The sequence below is a fragment of the Gouania willdenowi genome, chromosome 16 (assembly GCF_900634775.1).
Source record: "Gouania willdenowi chromosome 16, fGouWil2.1, whole genome shotgun sequence".
Taxonomy (NCBI): Eukaryota; Metazoa; Chordata; class Actinopteri; order Blenniiformes; family Gobiesocidae; genus Gouania; species Gouania willdenowi.
In genome coordinates, this window is record NC_041059.1 from 5,638,218 (window position 1) to 5,653,476 (window position 15,259).

Below are 15,259 nucleotides of genomic sequence, written 5' to 3' on the forward strand. Positions count from 1 at the left end.
GGTTAACCACAATATGTAGTAATTCAGAAGTGAGCATGCCATGGAGTTTGTTTGATTGAAGGGTCACATGATCAACATTCATGTCAGCATTTTGAACAATGAGCGATCTGAGCAATAATACAAGAAAGAAAAAGTTTATTTTAGTACTTTCGAGTGTTTTTCTATCATTCTGTGCATGTTTGTTGTTGTCTTACTCGTTGTGAGGCATTTCGTGCACTGCTGTAGTCCTTTTGTGTATTTTTCCTCTAAAATATATGTTTTTTGGAGTCATATTGCGTATTTGTGCTGCCATTTTGTGTTTTTTGGCCTAATTTTTGTGTATTTCTGATGTCATTTTTCTTGTCTTTTTGTGTACAAGTACTTTCGTTGTCATTTTCTGTGATTTTGTGTATTACTGTTGTCGTTTTGTTCATTTTTGTGTGTTTTTGGAGTATTTTCTGTATTTTTCTCTTGTCTTTTACAGTATTTTCTTGCAATATTGTAATTATTTGTATCTTTTAATGTATTTTTGCTCTTGTTTTGTGTACTTTTACTTTGAGGGGACCACATAAAATTAGACAGAGGGCCACATGTGGCCCCCGGGCCGTCACTTGCCTATGTCTGGACTAAAGGGACTGCAGAAGAATAGAGATTGTTGTTGAGATAGTGTTGGATAATAACAAGGAATTAATCTCATACAGATTAGCCAGGCCATGAAAACAGGACTTTATTTGATAGACAACAATCTTACTACATCTATTTCATTTCTTAAAAATAGATCCCTAGAGGTTTGCTTAAGTGCAGCAGATTCAAAAATCCTCAAGGTTTTTTTTTTTTTGTTTTGTTTAGTTTTTTTACCTTGACTTTGCCAGAAGAAAGCTGCAATCCGTCAGGGTCTTATCTGGACGTGTCACACACACTGGGATCTCTTTATCATGCAGCCATGCAAAACACCATTCATCTTCTCAGCCTAATTCATTATCGGTGATAAAATGCAAACTGTGCGCTGCTGCTGCTGCTGTTAAATAGAGAAACAACGTGGATAATACGTGCTTTGGTAAACACTGATAACAGGGCTGAATGATGTTGCTTTCCAAGCAGACCTGTCCATCTTTTTTGTATCTATCCACACTTCTTACCTGCTGCTTATCCGCTCCAACGCCTTTTTTGCCCTGCTACTCTAACCTGTGTTAGAGAATACTCGGCTTTAGAGGGATTCAGTAACGAGCACTGACAACAGAACAGACACAAAATGAGACACTAGCCTGAGCCAAATGGTTCTTGTCATGGCTCTGTGGCTTCTTCGTCCATCACGTGAAGTATAAATGTGTGTCACACTTTGAGTAAATCAACAGTATTTATGGCACTTTTATGATTGGACCAAGGATTCCGTGACACTGGTATAAAAGTCACATGGCCGTGACTCATGCAAGAAGAGCTATAGCCGTTACCCAGAGGTGAAAGTAATGGATGACAACTACTCACGTTACTGTATATGAGTTGCTTTTATGGGCATATTTCTAAATCAGTCATTTTACTTGTACTTAAAAAAGAGTAAAGCAATTTGTTACATTTCTAAACCCAAGCATTACTGAGTAATCTATTATTTTTGTTTTAAAATGATCAACGGACATTGTGAAACTACAGAAAAATAAAATGACCAGACAACGATCAAAAGCATCACATCATAGATGACCAATCAGATTAAAGTCCATGTAAAGCAGAAATACATTTATGTTATGAGTTTGTTTAACCACAGATATGTGTCAATGACCACTGAGCCAAATTTGAAAGATGAAAAAAATCACTAAGTATATAAAATTTGGTCTCAAAGACATGGAAAAACAAGCTCTTCTCTCTGCTCTGAGACGCTGGGGGCGTGTCAGTTAGAGGCGCTGGAACCACGCCCACGCTGGAAGGGTTTATGCTAATGATGGCTCCGTTACGTAGCACGGATATGATTTCTGGCCCGCACATTAAATTCTGAACACAGAAATTTGAAACACAGTTTGTGAAACGTAGCTAAATAATTAGATTCTAAATGGTTGAATGGCTTTTTACATGTTTTAGGAAGTAAATTTATGACCTATTTAACGTGTTTAGAAGAAAATGGCTTTAAACATAATGCACCGCGCCAAAACAGCATTGAATGTTGGTGATTTTCTCAGTTTTAGAGTTCATAAATGTAGCTATACTTAGAGCATGAACATTTTATTTTTATTTTGAATTGATTTCATTGGTGTTATTTTATTAAAAGAAAAAGAATTGTACATTTTGACAAACCTTTAATTTTATACAGATACCTTTGTGGAAAATAAATTAAGTTCCCGTTGTGCAAGATTTGGTCTCTGCTTTTTTAAGTTTATACATGAGATGTTTACTGTATGTAAGATTTATTACCAACAGTAAACGTGTGAGGGGGAGTAACTTTTACTTTGAGTACTATTTAATTAAGCTACTTTTTACTTGTACTTGAGTATGTATGACTTACTTGAACTTGAGTACAATTTCAATCAAGTAAGAGTACTTCTACTTGAGTATACGATATATCAGTACTCTTTACACCTCTGCCGTTACCAGTCCTTTTTTTTTTTAGCATTAAAGCTTTTCCATTCACCACTGCTCAGAAGGCCTGCAATAAGATGAGAGATGGGGTTTTTAAGGGTTGAATATTTCCATGGTGAAGTCATGGTTCTTGTGTCATTGGCGCTGTGCTCACTGTCTGGCCTGCATCTTAACCATTGCTCTAATTTCCACTGTCAGCGTGCAACGCGGTTGTGTTTTCAAGATGAACATTTTGGACTCAAGAAATTCAGGAAAAGTAATGATGAGCACATCCATCCATCCCTCCATCCATCCATCCATCCATCCATTCATCCATCCATTCATCCATCTAATGCTTATCCTGTTCAGGATCACAGGGCGCATGAACTTGTACCATGTAGTTTACCTAGGCCAGAAGAGATGGTACAACCTAGACCAGTGGTTCTCAAATGTTCTCTGTTGCGCTCCAGGAAGCTCTCTGCCGTGCCCACGAAGGTGAGCATTTCAGTGTCTTTTGCGCAGTGCTATGTATGAATTTTCTACAGTCTATGTATGTACCGGTGAACGCCCCGCCCCCACACTCTGTCTTGTGTTTATAAAGCAGCATGAGCTAGGCTACGGAGTGGGTGGGAGGAGGGCGGGCCGTACTCTGGCCCTATGTCACCGTGCGGGGAGGAGGTAGTCAGTGTCCCGTTTATAGACACGCCCACTCATGATTATGCATAAGTAGGCCCCAAATCAGCCTGTTTGTGTAGAATTGCTCAGAAAATGACTTTTCAGAGGCTAAAACTCTGGAAAACAGGTGAGTTTGGGAAAATAAACCTTAAATATTATGTTTTGGGGGTTTTTAGAACAAATGGAGATGGGTGAAAAATAGCATGACATGGGACCTTTAAGGTTAGGGTTCAGGACGACAATTAATGACAGACTTCATGACAACTTATTCATGTGATAATGATGACAGCGTAATATCAATCTTATTTATAAAACTTCAAGTAAAGTGTTCCCAAAAAATTCAACAAAATGGTGAAAATAGTTTGCTAAGGTTTCCATTTTTTTTCAGGAAATTTACTTTGATCTCCTGCCATGTTTCGACTGCCAACTGTCAGTCTTCCTCAGAATCATCTGCTGATTGCTTTGATGTGTTCTTTCTGAACATGGCCAACTTGACAGTTCTGTCACGCTGGCCACGTCCCCTGACGAGAAGAGACCATCGGGCTTCATAAAGAAAAGCAATCAGCAGACGCCTTTGAGGACGACTGACAGTTGGCAGTCGAAACATGTCAGGAGATCAAAGTAAATTTCCTGAAAGAAGTTGTCTGAATAAATGAAAACTCAACATATTATTCAAAGAAGACAAATTTGAATTTGCTAGAATTACTTCTTCTTCAAAACTCATATAAACTAAATTGTGCAATCACGTATTTTAGAACATTGCAGTGATAATTAAGTAATAATAATAATAACAGGTAATGTGGGCGAGGGGGTATTTCCCAGCTGTGGGAAAGTTTTCTTTATTTTTAATGCTTGCTAAAGCGATGATTGATTTTATTGTAGGTCGCCTTCTTACAAACCTTATAATATAATAACAAGCTTTTACGAGACAACATGTGAGGTCTGTGAGTCATTGAGCCACTACTGCACCAGGCTGACCTCTGGCTAGACTCACACTACACACAACAAACACCCTGAGCTCCAAATGAGTGCCTTGTTGAGAACACACTATCAAAAATAAGATGGCATCTCATGAAAATGACCTCATTGCACCTCAGATAACTTTACTAACAAAGTGAGATTAAAACAAGCTCCTTTGTTTGAGGTTTTTTTATGTGATGGGGATGAACCCTCAACATTTCTTCACTCAAACTACTTTTCAAGATGTTTATTTTGTGGTATGGACAGTAGTCCCTGTATTAGTTTACAACTATACTAATTACAGATGGAGTATTTCATTATTTCCCTATGAACTCTTAATTTCAACTACAGAAGCCACAGAATCCCCATTGGTTTCCTGTTGTTTGCTTCATTGAGAAGCTGATGTCCTTTTATAGCCACACAAAGGCCACTTTCTGCCATTTATGGCTTCCACAAGACTTCGCAGGAGGACGAGCCGGTACCTCATCAAGGTGAAGGAATAGACGGAGGCAAAGGATGCCAGGAAACCTCCCGCGCATGCGATTCAATGCAATGATCTTAGCTTTTCATGGTAATGATAAACTTTGCCCTTACAGAGCCAAGTGCATTTTGTTTTTTGTTTTTTTTTATCTTGTCTGCACATGCTGTCAAATGTCAACACCACAGGAAGTGCATTCATTATGAGACAGCAATGCATATTTTGTTATTGCAATAAAATACATTGATTTATTTTATTGCTTAATTGTGACCATCACCAGCCCTCCCTAAGGAAGGGTAAGAAATCTTTTACTATAGGGAGGATGCATTTTGTTTTTTACATGAATCTGTAGCTTGCTGTAGCCTGTTTCATCCAGAGAGACCATCACTTGTCCATTAAATCCACAAAAATAACAAGAAGTATGCATACAGTAAGTATGTGCCTGTAAATACAAGTGTGCAAATGTCAAAAAAAAAAAACGATGGTGTAGAAAGATGGGGCAACGCCGCAGAGACACATTCTTGATCACTTGCTAGTTTTATCATGCAGAGCAGGCACTTTGACAGTGTTTACTTTCAGAGAGGGGAATGCTCTCTGCCACAGATGTCAAATCAACACTGGTGTATTTATTAGAAACAGGACAATACACTGCTTAAGTGAACAAATGCTTCTACAAATAAGGTCCTTAAGGGTTCACTACTGGAATCCAGTTCTGCAGCTTTTGTAATTGTACATTTGAAGAAAATAATAGCTACCAGTACAATTTATATTATCTACAAACGTGCTGAAAACCAATACCACGCAACACATATCATGTCTAGTGTCATCTCCAACTAGGTTAACTCCTTGCATATAATGAAGAAAGAACTAGAGATGCACCAAAATGAAAATTCTTCACCCAAAACCATTGCATTTATGGCTCTGACTGGGTACTAACCTCACTGAAATCAAAGCATTGCTATTGCATAAATTAATATTAATGCTTCAAACCATAAATCAATTAAAAATTAGGGCTGTCACTTTAACACGTTATTTGCAAATTATTAATTACAGGAAAAAATAATGCATTAACAAAAACCCGCCGTTAATAGCTTTATATTAGCACTCCAAACCGTGCGGAACCTTTATTTATTTATTTTTTAATGAAAAAAAAAAAAAAGCGCGTAATCTATACCATTAATACTGATGCACAGCCTGCAATAATAAGACGGGAGAATGCCGAGCTGCTCAGCTCCGTTTGTGTTAATTTTGGCTTTTTAAAACATGGATGGAAAACCAAAGCCGAGTTGTGTGCAAATTGTGCAAGAAAGAGTTTGCCTTATCACAGGAGCTTTGCAGCCTTCGCAACCACCTCAATGTAGCGGCTCGCATGGACAGCTAGCACAGACAGCTAGCACGGACCATAGACTGTAAAAAGAATGGACGACACCCTCATGGGGAAGTAAAGCTTTTTTTAGAGCTCCCCCTGCTGACTGGCTGCAGTATAGGTCATAAACCCTGCATCCTCAATGATAACAGATGGGATTTTGGTCAAACTGTAAAGTTAAAATACTCGTCACATAATTTGTTTCCAAACCTAAACTCTGCTGTGATCATTAGTTATTATCACCCTACATTGTGTTCAAGTGATAATCTTTCTGTGAAACTTGTTTTAAACAAGGTATTTGAGGTTGAAAAACAGGATTTTACATCATATATGATGTTGATTGACAGCCGCGGGTCTTGCGTAGCTCTCTTTGTGAATAGCAGCTACGTCGTGAAGGAAAGCCAAAACGCCATTTAACTTTTCCATTCAGGTTTTTCGTCTTTTTTGAGCTGTCAAAATGATTTGTTCTGCAGTAAACTGTTCTAACCGACCTTTGCAATTTTTTTGGTAAGTAAAAACGTGTGTTCTTGGCGTAGCTGGGCTGCGTAAGTCATCCGGGCAGTACGCTATTTGGGCGGGGTGTGCTACCAGGGCTCCTCCCGCCGGACCCTACTGCGCAGACTCTGGCTCCAAATGACGTCAAAATTGCAAGATGGAACCGCCCCTAAGCGCCGTATTCTGGCTTCGAGAACGTTGAGTGGGAACAGCTCAGTGCACGCCCACTGGTTCAAACACAAAGTGCATTTCATTTCTTGATGAAGAGCAGCTTATCTGCTTCATCACAGTGAAGTCTGATCCTGGCATGAGTCTATGCATATTCTCCACATCCATTGCTGTGTGGATCACTTCTTGTACGCGGTGCTTTAATCCTACAACGGCAGGGTTGTTTTGATGAGAGAAGTGTCTGGGCCAAAATTTCCGATGGCTGAATTTTCAGTGCATCACTAGAAAGAGCCTTCAAGTTCAAATCCAATGCAGCCCACTGAAGCCAGAAGCCATATAAAGACACAACCATTGTGACAGCACAGAGTTGAAGTTTGGTGAAACTACAACTCATGCACGTATAAGCCAAGGTTTAATTTCCTCTCCATTACATCTGGTATGAGAACAGAGTCCTGCCACTTGTCGAGGAACACTTTGTTAACAGTCTTCTCTCTCTTACTCTCTCCTTTGCAGGGTTTTAAAATGTGGTATTTTCAGCCCCGAGCGTTGGAGGCCTTGTTTGATGCCTGCTGTGTGTCACTGAGTGGATAAGCACTGTTTACTGCATGCTCTCAGATTATTACTAAATTAGGCCAGTGAACAAGAACATCTTCAGAGAAGGAATAACTTTGATTAATCTAGACCAGGGGTCACGGACACAGGTAGCCCGCATGGACCATGTCACCAATGAGCTCCATCTGAAATTTGATTTACTTTCCAGGATTCAAACTTACAAAGATAAATACATATGACAGCTGTAGTTTGTACTTAGTAGAGTTAAATTCTGCTGCACATGATAAAATTTTAGCATTAAATTACCATCTATTTTCACTAAAACATTGTGACATATGTTTTTAAGTGTTGCAGATCTGGTGTCTGGTCAGCGGTATGTTATATATAATATGATGTAAGATATATTTTCAAAAATGCATGGTGGATTTTTGTAAAATATGACATATTAGTTACATTTTAGAAATGTTGCATGTTATATTAGTTAAAAGTTGTTTGTTAGAGGATAATTTTCTTTGCAATGTAATGAAAATGAAACAATTGAATAAATTGGGAGAAATAAAATGTTGCATGTTGAAACTTAAAAATCTTTTTAAGTTACTGCTGGCCTTCCTTATTATCTTACCATCTATTTAAAGCAAAACCGTGAATGTTAAGTATTTAAGAAGTGCTTTTCAAACTGGTAGCCCTTTGGATTATACCGTACCTATGAAGTAGCTCACAGTTTCAGAAAGGTCTGTGAATCCTGTTCTAGTCTTACTCAGACTTCAGCTCCATTTAAAAACACGTCCCAAGTCATTAATGTTGTGGTGGCTCCAGTGTCATTTTCAATAAAAGTCACCAGTTGGTCAACTTCTAGCTTTCAGCTTCCATACACTGCGTGCAATGTTCAGCAGTGTTGATGGAGATGCAATCTGTTGTGGAGAAAGTGCCTGGTTTGTCTATGCTTTCAGTTGGGGCTGGTTTAAAAAAAATCAAACGATTAATCGATTTAAATTGATTTTCCTTTGAATGGTCCAATATCGATTCATACAATCCTAAAATCAATAACTTATTATGTCTTGTGTAATGAGGTGTTGTGTGCTCAAAAAAATATTGTAAACAATAATATTATTAGTACTGCACCAAGTTATCATTGGTTTCTATTATTTACAGCAGTAGGTCTCTGAGAATCTATTCCATATTGAAGTAAAATTGTGGCTGTCACTGAAAAATCCTTAACCAAGTCGAAAATGAAATGGAGTCGAATAGAATTGCGAATGGAATTAAGTCAATTTGGAGAATCTGAATCGATCCAAAACTCTACTATGATTGATTGAAATCAATGGTTCCAATGGGTCAGTGAGGGCAACATCAATATATTGATATTCCTATCAGTGGAAATGTTTACTTTTCACACTAGGACCTCATTTGTAAGCACCAATGTTCTGACCATTAAAATATTTAAAAACTTGTTTGTAAGGACTTTAATTCCTAATACTGAGAACATAAAAGAATGGGTGCATGAGGAGGAGGGACCTGTAGCACATTATTCTTGACATTATTCAACGAGTTCTTGAGAACCACTTTGTCTACATTTGACTCAAACATTTCTTCAAGGCAAGGCAGAGCGGGGATGATAATGACACAAGTCAATGGGTTTCCTGCCACCCAAACAACATCTGTTTCATGTGTGGGAACTCTGATAAGACAAGAATGTCTCAGAATTTCAACAGTTTGGATGGTAAAAGGATGAGTAAAATCAAGCATGGTGTCAACATTTCAGAGTATTTACTAAGTTTGTGTCTTTTGAAAACAGCCAGTCTTTTGCGAACATTCAGAGTTGGTATACGATCCTTTAATTGCTCTCTTGAGGAATATAATTACCTCATCCGAAAGTTACCTTTAACACTACTTTGCTGTCTAAAAAAAGTCTCATAAAATCTCAGATAAAGTAAATGTTCTCGTGAAGAAGAATAATGAGTCCAGATGAATCAAGTGCAGAGGAAAGTCAACATAACATCCAACTGAAAGTCTGGTGAAGAGAATCAAATTTCAGACGTTTACCGTATTCTAACAAAGCTTCCCTGAAGAAAGTCTTACACTTACAATAACACTGCAGCACCTGGTCATCCCAGAGCAGGAAACTTTAAGTCACTTCCATCTTTTTCAGGAAATGAGGACAGTTTTTATGTACGTCACCCATTCCCACTTCCTATTGAGCAAAGATCCATACACATTACTAGAAGTTACTACACAATATTTACAATATGTAGAAAAAGTATTGTTTGCGGTACATGCGATGTGTTGGGCCTCCTATTTTCAAGTGATCATGGGAAACGAACAGGAAAACACGGAATTCACTTTCTTGTTGTTTTTTAAATAGTTTTTTTGTCATTTTTTAAACCAAAGCAAGTGGAAATTGCAATTTAACACTGAATATAGCCTCATATGCATGTTTTGGGTAAAATATCACATATTTCCAATGCACATTAATGGGTGGTCAGGGAGAAGAAAATGTAAATTCCCACACAAAATCTGTTGAATGACAGACTTCACCCTCTGAAATTGAAATATCTACAGTATATGACATGGACTAAACCCTTACCGACAGACTTTGGATCAATAACTTGCATTTTCAAGATATTTTTCATTGTAAAACGGCTGCATGTCACATCTCACGCAAACATATGTGATGTGTATTTTCCGTGATTGCGAAAAACCGACAAGAAAATTCACCTTCTGAAACAAAAAATAAACTATGATGCAAGTATTGCTTTCTAAATAGATTTTTAAAAATAAAATAAAAAATCAAGTGAAATTTGCAATTTATCACTGAATATATGAATGTTTTGCGTAAAATATCACGCATTTCCATGTAATTCGATGGGTAGTCAGGGATTCTGAAATGTCAATTATCGCACAAAATCTGTGGTAATATGACAGACTTTGCAATTCTGCTGTGTACAAATCTGAAATTAATTACAGTATTTAAGTCTATTAAGTATTAAGTGTGGTTGGCGCAATTGCGGGAAGATTACTAGCCTGTACTGAAATCTGAAATGGGAAAGCTGGTGAAATAGGGACGGAAATGTCTAAACTGACGTGTAAATGACATGGAAATGGGTAAACTCTGAAACGGAAAAGGCAAAACTTTCTAGATGTGTGCTAGACAGGCTTTAAAAACAATTAGAGCAAGTAGTTTTAATGTACAAATCTGTATTTGACTCGTTTAAATCTTTGGTGGATTTTTTGGAAGAGAATGAAATAGCATTGAAACCATACTGGATCTATTTTTGAGCATAGGAAAGTCAATAATACACATTTCATTAACAAAATCTAGTGAAAGCAATTGCAAAAATATAATTGTGTGATTCAAAGAAGAAAACAAACAGATAAATCAAGAAAACCACCTGCAGACACTTGACCGCCGATGTCTTTATCATTATCGTTGGCTAGTGTTCAGTAAGTGCCAACTGGCCACAAGCAGCCCAAGTCATTTAGCTGAAGTGCCAGTGCAGTTTAGACCTGGCCAGCGTCCAACCACCATGCTGGGCTAACCTCTGGAAAACACTGGGACCTCCAAAGAATGTGACCACGGTCAGTGAAACACAGAGAGAAGAAAAGCAAATAAATGCATTACGCAGCTCATGGGATTTATCAAAAACCAACATCCCAGATGTGAAACTGGTCAAATCTGTGAAAGTACCATTAGTACCATTTCATTAGTGAATGCACAATGTGACTTGTCATTTTTTTTTGTAAATAATAAAGTCAAAATAGAAAGCGAAACTATATCCTGTTACTTTAAATAAAAATAAAAGTTTCAGCTTTCAACAAGAACACATTACATTATAACTACCGGTACCTGAATAATATTTTGTTAAATTTCTAAGTCAGCAAAATTATGCTCCACATTTATTTATTTATCAGAAAAATATCCACTGTTATCCAGGAAGTTTATTATTATTTTATTATTAGTATATAGTCACCCTAAAGATGTAAATCCTTGTTTTCATCAGGTATAAAATTAGGTAAAAGTAACAAAAAAAAGGTGGAAAACGTGATGAAATGGGATTTTCAAAACCACAGAAATTAATTAAAAGTTGCAAATTAGAGTGGCCAAAAACAGACAGAAAAAGTGATATGACACGGGCATGAGAAATCGTCAATGTGGTTAAAATGGCAAAAATAAGCAGTGGAAAGGGTTTTTAAATGCTGAAAATGTTTGAAGGTGGAAAAAAATTGTGGAAAGGCAATGAAATTTGATGGAAAAGTGGCAGAAATGAGAGTACTGTAGCAAAAATGCATTAAAGGATCAGAAATATGGCAAAAAAAGTTATGAAAATAGGTAAAAAAATATGGCAAGTTTGGTGTAATTGCAGAAAAAGGGTAAAAATAAGCAAAAATGGGCTCAAATTGTTCCGAAAATATTCTTGAGGCATCTGGTGACACCTTCACAGTGTCTCGCGAGCCCAAATGGGATCCTGACCCCAAGGTTGAGAACCACTGATCTAGCTATTTGGTCCTTAAATCCTTGAGCTTGTTGTGTTTTTTTCTCTCTTCTTTATCCAACATATCTTTTAGAACAAAATGTTCACTTTCTGCCTAATACATTCTGCCAAACAACAGGTGACGGCGTAAAGAGAAAACAAGCTATTAAGTAAGTTATTCACTTCACCTGTCAGTGGTCATAAAGTTCAAATACTGCTTGGTGTAAATAAAGGGTATCCAAGCCCAGGCCTGGAGGGCAGGTTTTAAGTGTCTCAGACACTTATTGTAAAAAGAGGTTTGTTTGTGTCAGGCTTTACCGCAGAATTCAAATGCATTGGTGCAAGGAGACGTCTTTATTAAGAACTTCTATTGCTGGTTTTAGACACTTCTTGTGCACGAGAACGGCTTTGCTTAACATTAAGCATTAAAAATAAGAAAAATATTTTCCCTTTTCCCTTTGTTATTGCTTTTCAAAAATTTGTGATTGCACATTTTATGTAATTTTTATGAGTTTTGAAGATGAATAGTAACAATTCTTTAACTTTTTAATTATAAATAAATAAACCTTTTTTCCCCCCCCCGATTTCTTGAAAACATTTTTTGGCGGGGATTCCTGAAATCTTTCTAGTCTTGAAACGGCGGCGCAGAAGAATCACTGAACTAGCTTATAATAACAACCTCATAATAAATGCTACGCCCTTTACTAATTATGAGTAAATATGAATACAAAATCTTTAAATTGCATTAATAAAAGTTTTTATAATTAACAATAATTGAATAAACATAGCATTTAAAATCATGTATTTAATTATTTGGAGGTGAGAGGAGCTAAACAACTAGATGTTTAACTAAAGATTAACTTTGTCCAGCAAAATTAAAACTTTGATCTAGTAGTGCCCCAATTTTTTTTATATTTTTTTTTTTATATGGCCTTAATACGACTCTAATCTCATAAAACTGCAATTTTATTAAGATATGTGTTTATTCTCAAAATATTATGACTTTAATCTTGTAGTGCCCTGAATTTATTTTTTATTTTAATGTGGTCCTAATATGACTCTAATCTTAGAGATTTTAGAGATTTTATTATGATCCACGTTTATTCTCAAAATATTATGACTCTTGTCTCGAAACATTACAACTTTATTATGTTAAGGTTTCATTTATTCATAATCTCGTAGTGCCCAGATTTTATTTTATTTTTGAATGTGGCCCTAATATGCCGTCGTAAAAAAGAAACTACAGGCTAAACTTGAATTTTAGTTTCAACATGATACCTTATTAACAAACTATGGAGGAGTAAAGCTGTTTGTTTACACAGTTCATTGACTACAACGTTGTTGAACACTTTCCTTTTCTTCTAACCCAGTAAAACAGCTCTTTAGTGTCACGTCTATCTGGGCAAGTCCTCATCCCTTATCGGGTGTCATCGTGCCTCCACAAGTTCTTCCAACTCCAGCCAAAACATCACATCACCCCTCACCAGCTGCTACCTCAGCAACATTAGGGAAAAACAACATTATGTATGAGCGACAGGAATTGTTTAAAAAAAAAACCCTGCGTCTCCATCTTAGCTCCTGAGGTTTTTCTCCTGATGGCATGCCTAAACACTTTCCCTGCGTGCTTTGCTGCACCTTAATGACGCAACAGCTTCAGTTTTATGACACAACTCCTACTACGTGCTCCTACGTGATGGATTTTTCTGATCCTAAAACAAACCAAGAGTTTTTGTGGCCCAGACACACCCATCCTAAGCACACACTCCACACTACACACACACTGCCATATAGCCCACTTCCTCCTTCTGAAGAAAAGACGTGTTTAGCCTGAGGGGCTTTGCTTTCAGAGGCCTCTGCTGCACAAGCCTCAGCTGGGAGCTTCTGTGACACAACAGTTGTCGGTCTAATTCCTGCTCCTCGCAGTTCACTGGGTCACACAAGTCACGTCTATTGCTTCAGTGAAGGCATGCCACTTATTTGATTCCTCCCATATGGCACTACATGCAGGGGTGGACTGGGACAAAAATTCAGCTCTGGCTCTTTCTGTTCAGACCAGCTCACTACATTATCAGTGAACACCTCGTAGAAGCAGTTATTAAGGCAGTGATGCTCAACGTGTGGCTCTTTATGTCTTAATTATTCCCCCAGAAAACCTTAAAAGGGGGAAGCTTTTTAACCCCTTTTTACCTATTTCCTTTGGTCATTTTGCAACTTCCTTTGTACAATTTTTGCCCCTTTTCCAAAAGTTCTGACACTTTATTCAGACTTTAGCTACCTTTTTTCCACACTTTTTATAATTTTTCCCCTTTTTTGCCCACTTTACATCCATATAAGCTAACTTTTGTCCAATAAATATCTCTTATTTCCTTTTCCCCTACATTTTGCCTCTTTTTGTTGCACATTGTTGCAATTTTTCTCTATTGTTTGCCACATTTTGCCCATTAAAGCTACCCTTTACCATTACATACCACCTGGTTCCTCTTTATTTGGTCATTTTTTGGCCACTCTTGACTGCTTTTGGCCCATTTTAGTTACTTTTTACTCGTTTCTTGCCACTTTTAGATTATTTTTGGCCACCTGTTACTATGTCTGCCTCCACTCGCTTGTCAAAAAAAAAAAAAAAAAAAAAAAAAAAAACCCTAGCAGACCGGACCAGCCCTAGTGGTCAAAACTTTTCATTACAGTTTTTCCAAATTCATACAAAATATTACAATAATACAATTTACATAACATACAAATATTTTAAGTGCCATAAAACACAGTGGCTCTTCAAAATATATATGAATTCATTAGCTTTTCTATTAAAAAATACTAGAATAAAGTTTCAGTGATATGGTCCCAAACTTTTGAGACTTTAGGTTGGTTCTTCTTCTGTTTTGCGCAATTCTTCTTCACAATGTAAATGGTGAAGTGACACTGCTCCCAGTGTTTTGTGTATGATACTGCAGCATAAATGAAGCAGAAAGTGGCCGCTGGCCTGATTTCATCATGAATTTATATTTTACAACAATAAATGACGCGTTGACTCTAATTTTTGTAGTCATTAACATTATCAATTATGTTACTAATTATTTTTGCTTTATTGTATATATTGCACACATTGTGGTTGGCACGAATCTCAATTTTTCATTTTTTTTTTTCATTTGCACCATCCCTGACAAGAATCTCAAACTCCGCCTATGCCCATACTTATTATAGTGACAAGTCTAAGGTAAGGCAAATGTATTTGTATAGTGCATTTTATACACAAGGCAAACTCACTATGCTTTACATAATTAAAAAGTGCAACAGAAAACATTTGCCACTTTAAAAATCAATAAGAACATTAAAATCAGCAGTAAAATAATTAAATCAACAATAATGTGATTAACATATTTCTGTCAGTCATATGCAATAGAGAAAAATAGTTCCTTTAACTTGGATGTAAGAAAAAAAAATCCAAGTCCACTCTTGCTTTCATTTACAACTTTTTTCACCATGACAGTAAACAATTCTTACAATAAAAGATACTAATAAAAATTGCATGACTAAAAACATCTAATACTACGGAAGAGGATTAGAGCCAATTTTGAT

The 15,259-nt window shown here is 36.8% G+C and overlaps 1 protein-coding gene across 1 annotated transcript in view; it reads right to left on the minus strand.

The window, feature by feature from the left end:
* fhl3a (four and a half LIM domains 3a) overlaps nucleotides 1-15,259 on the minus strand; it is a 53,072-nt gene that overhangs the window by 37,083 nt on the left and 730 nt on the right. The gene's annotated exons all lie outside the window — the stretch shown is intronic.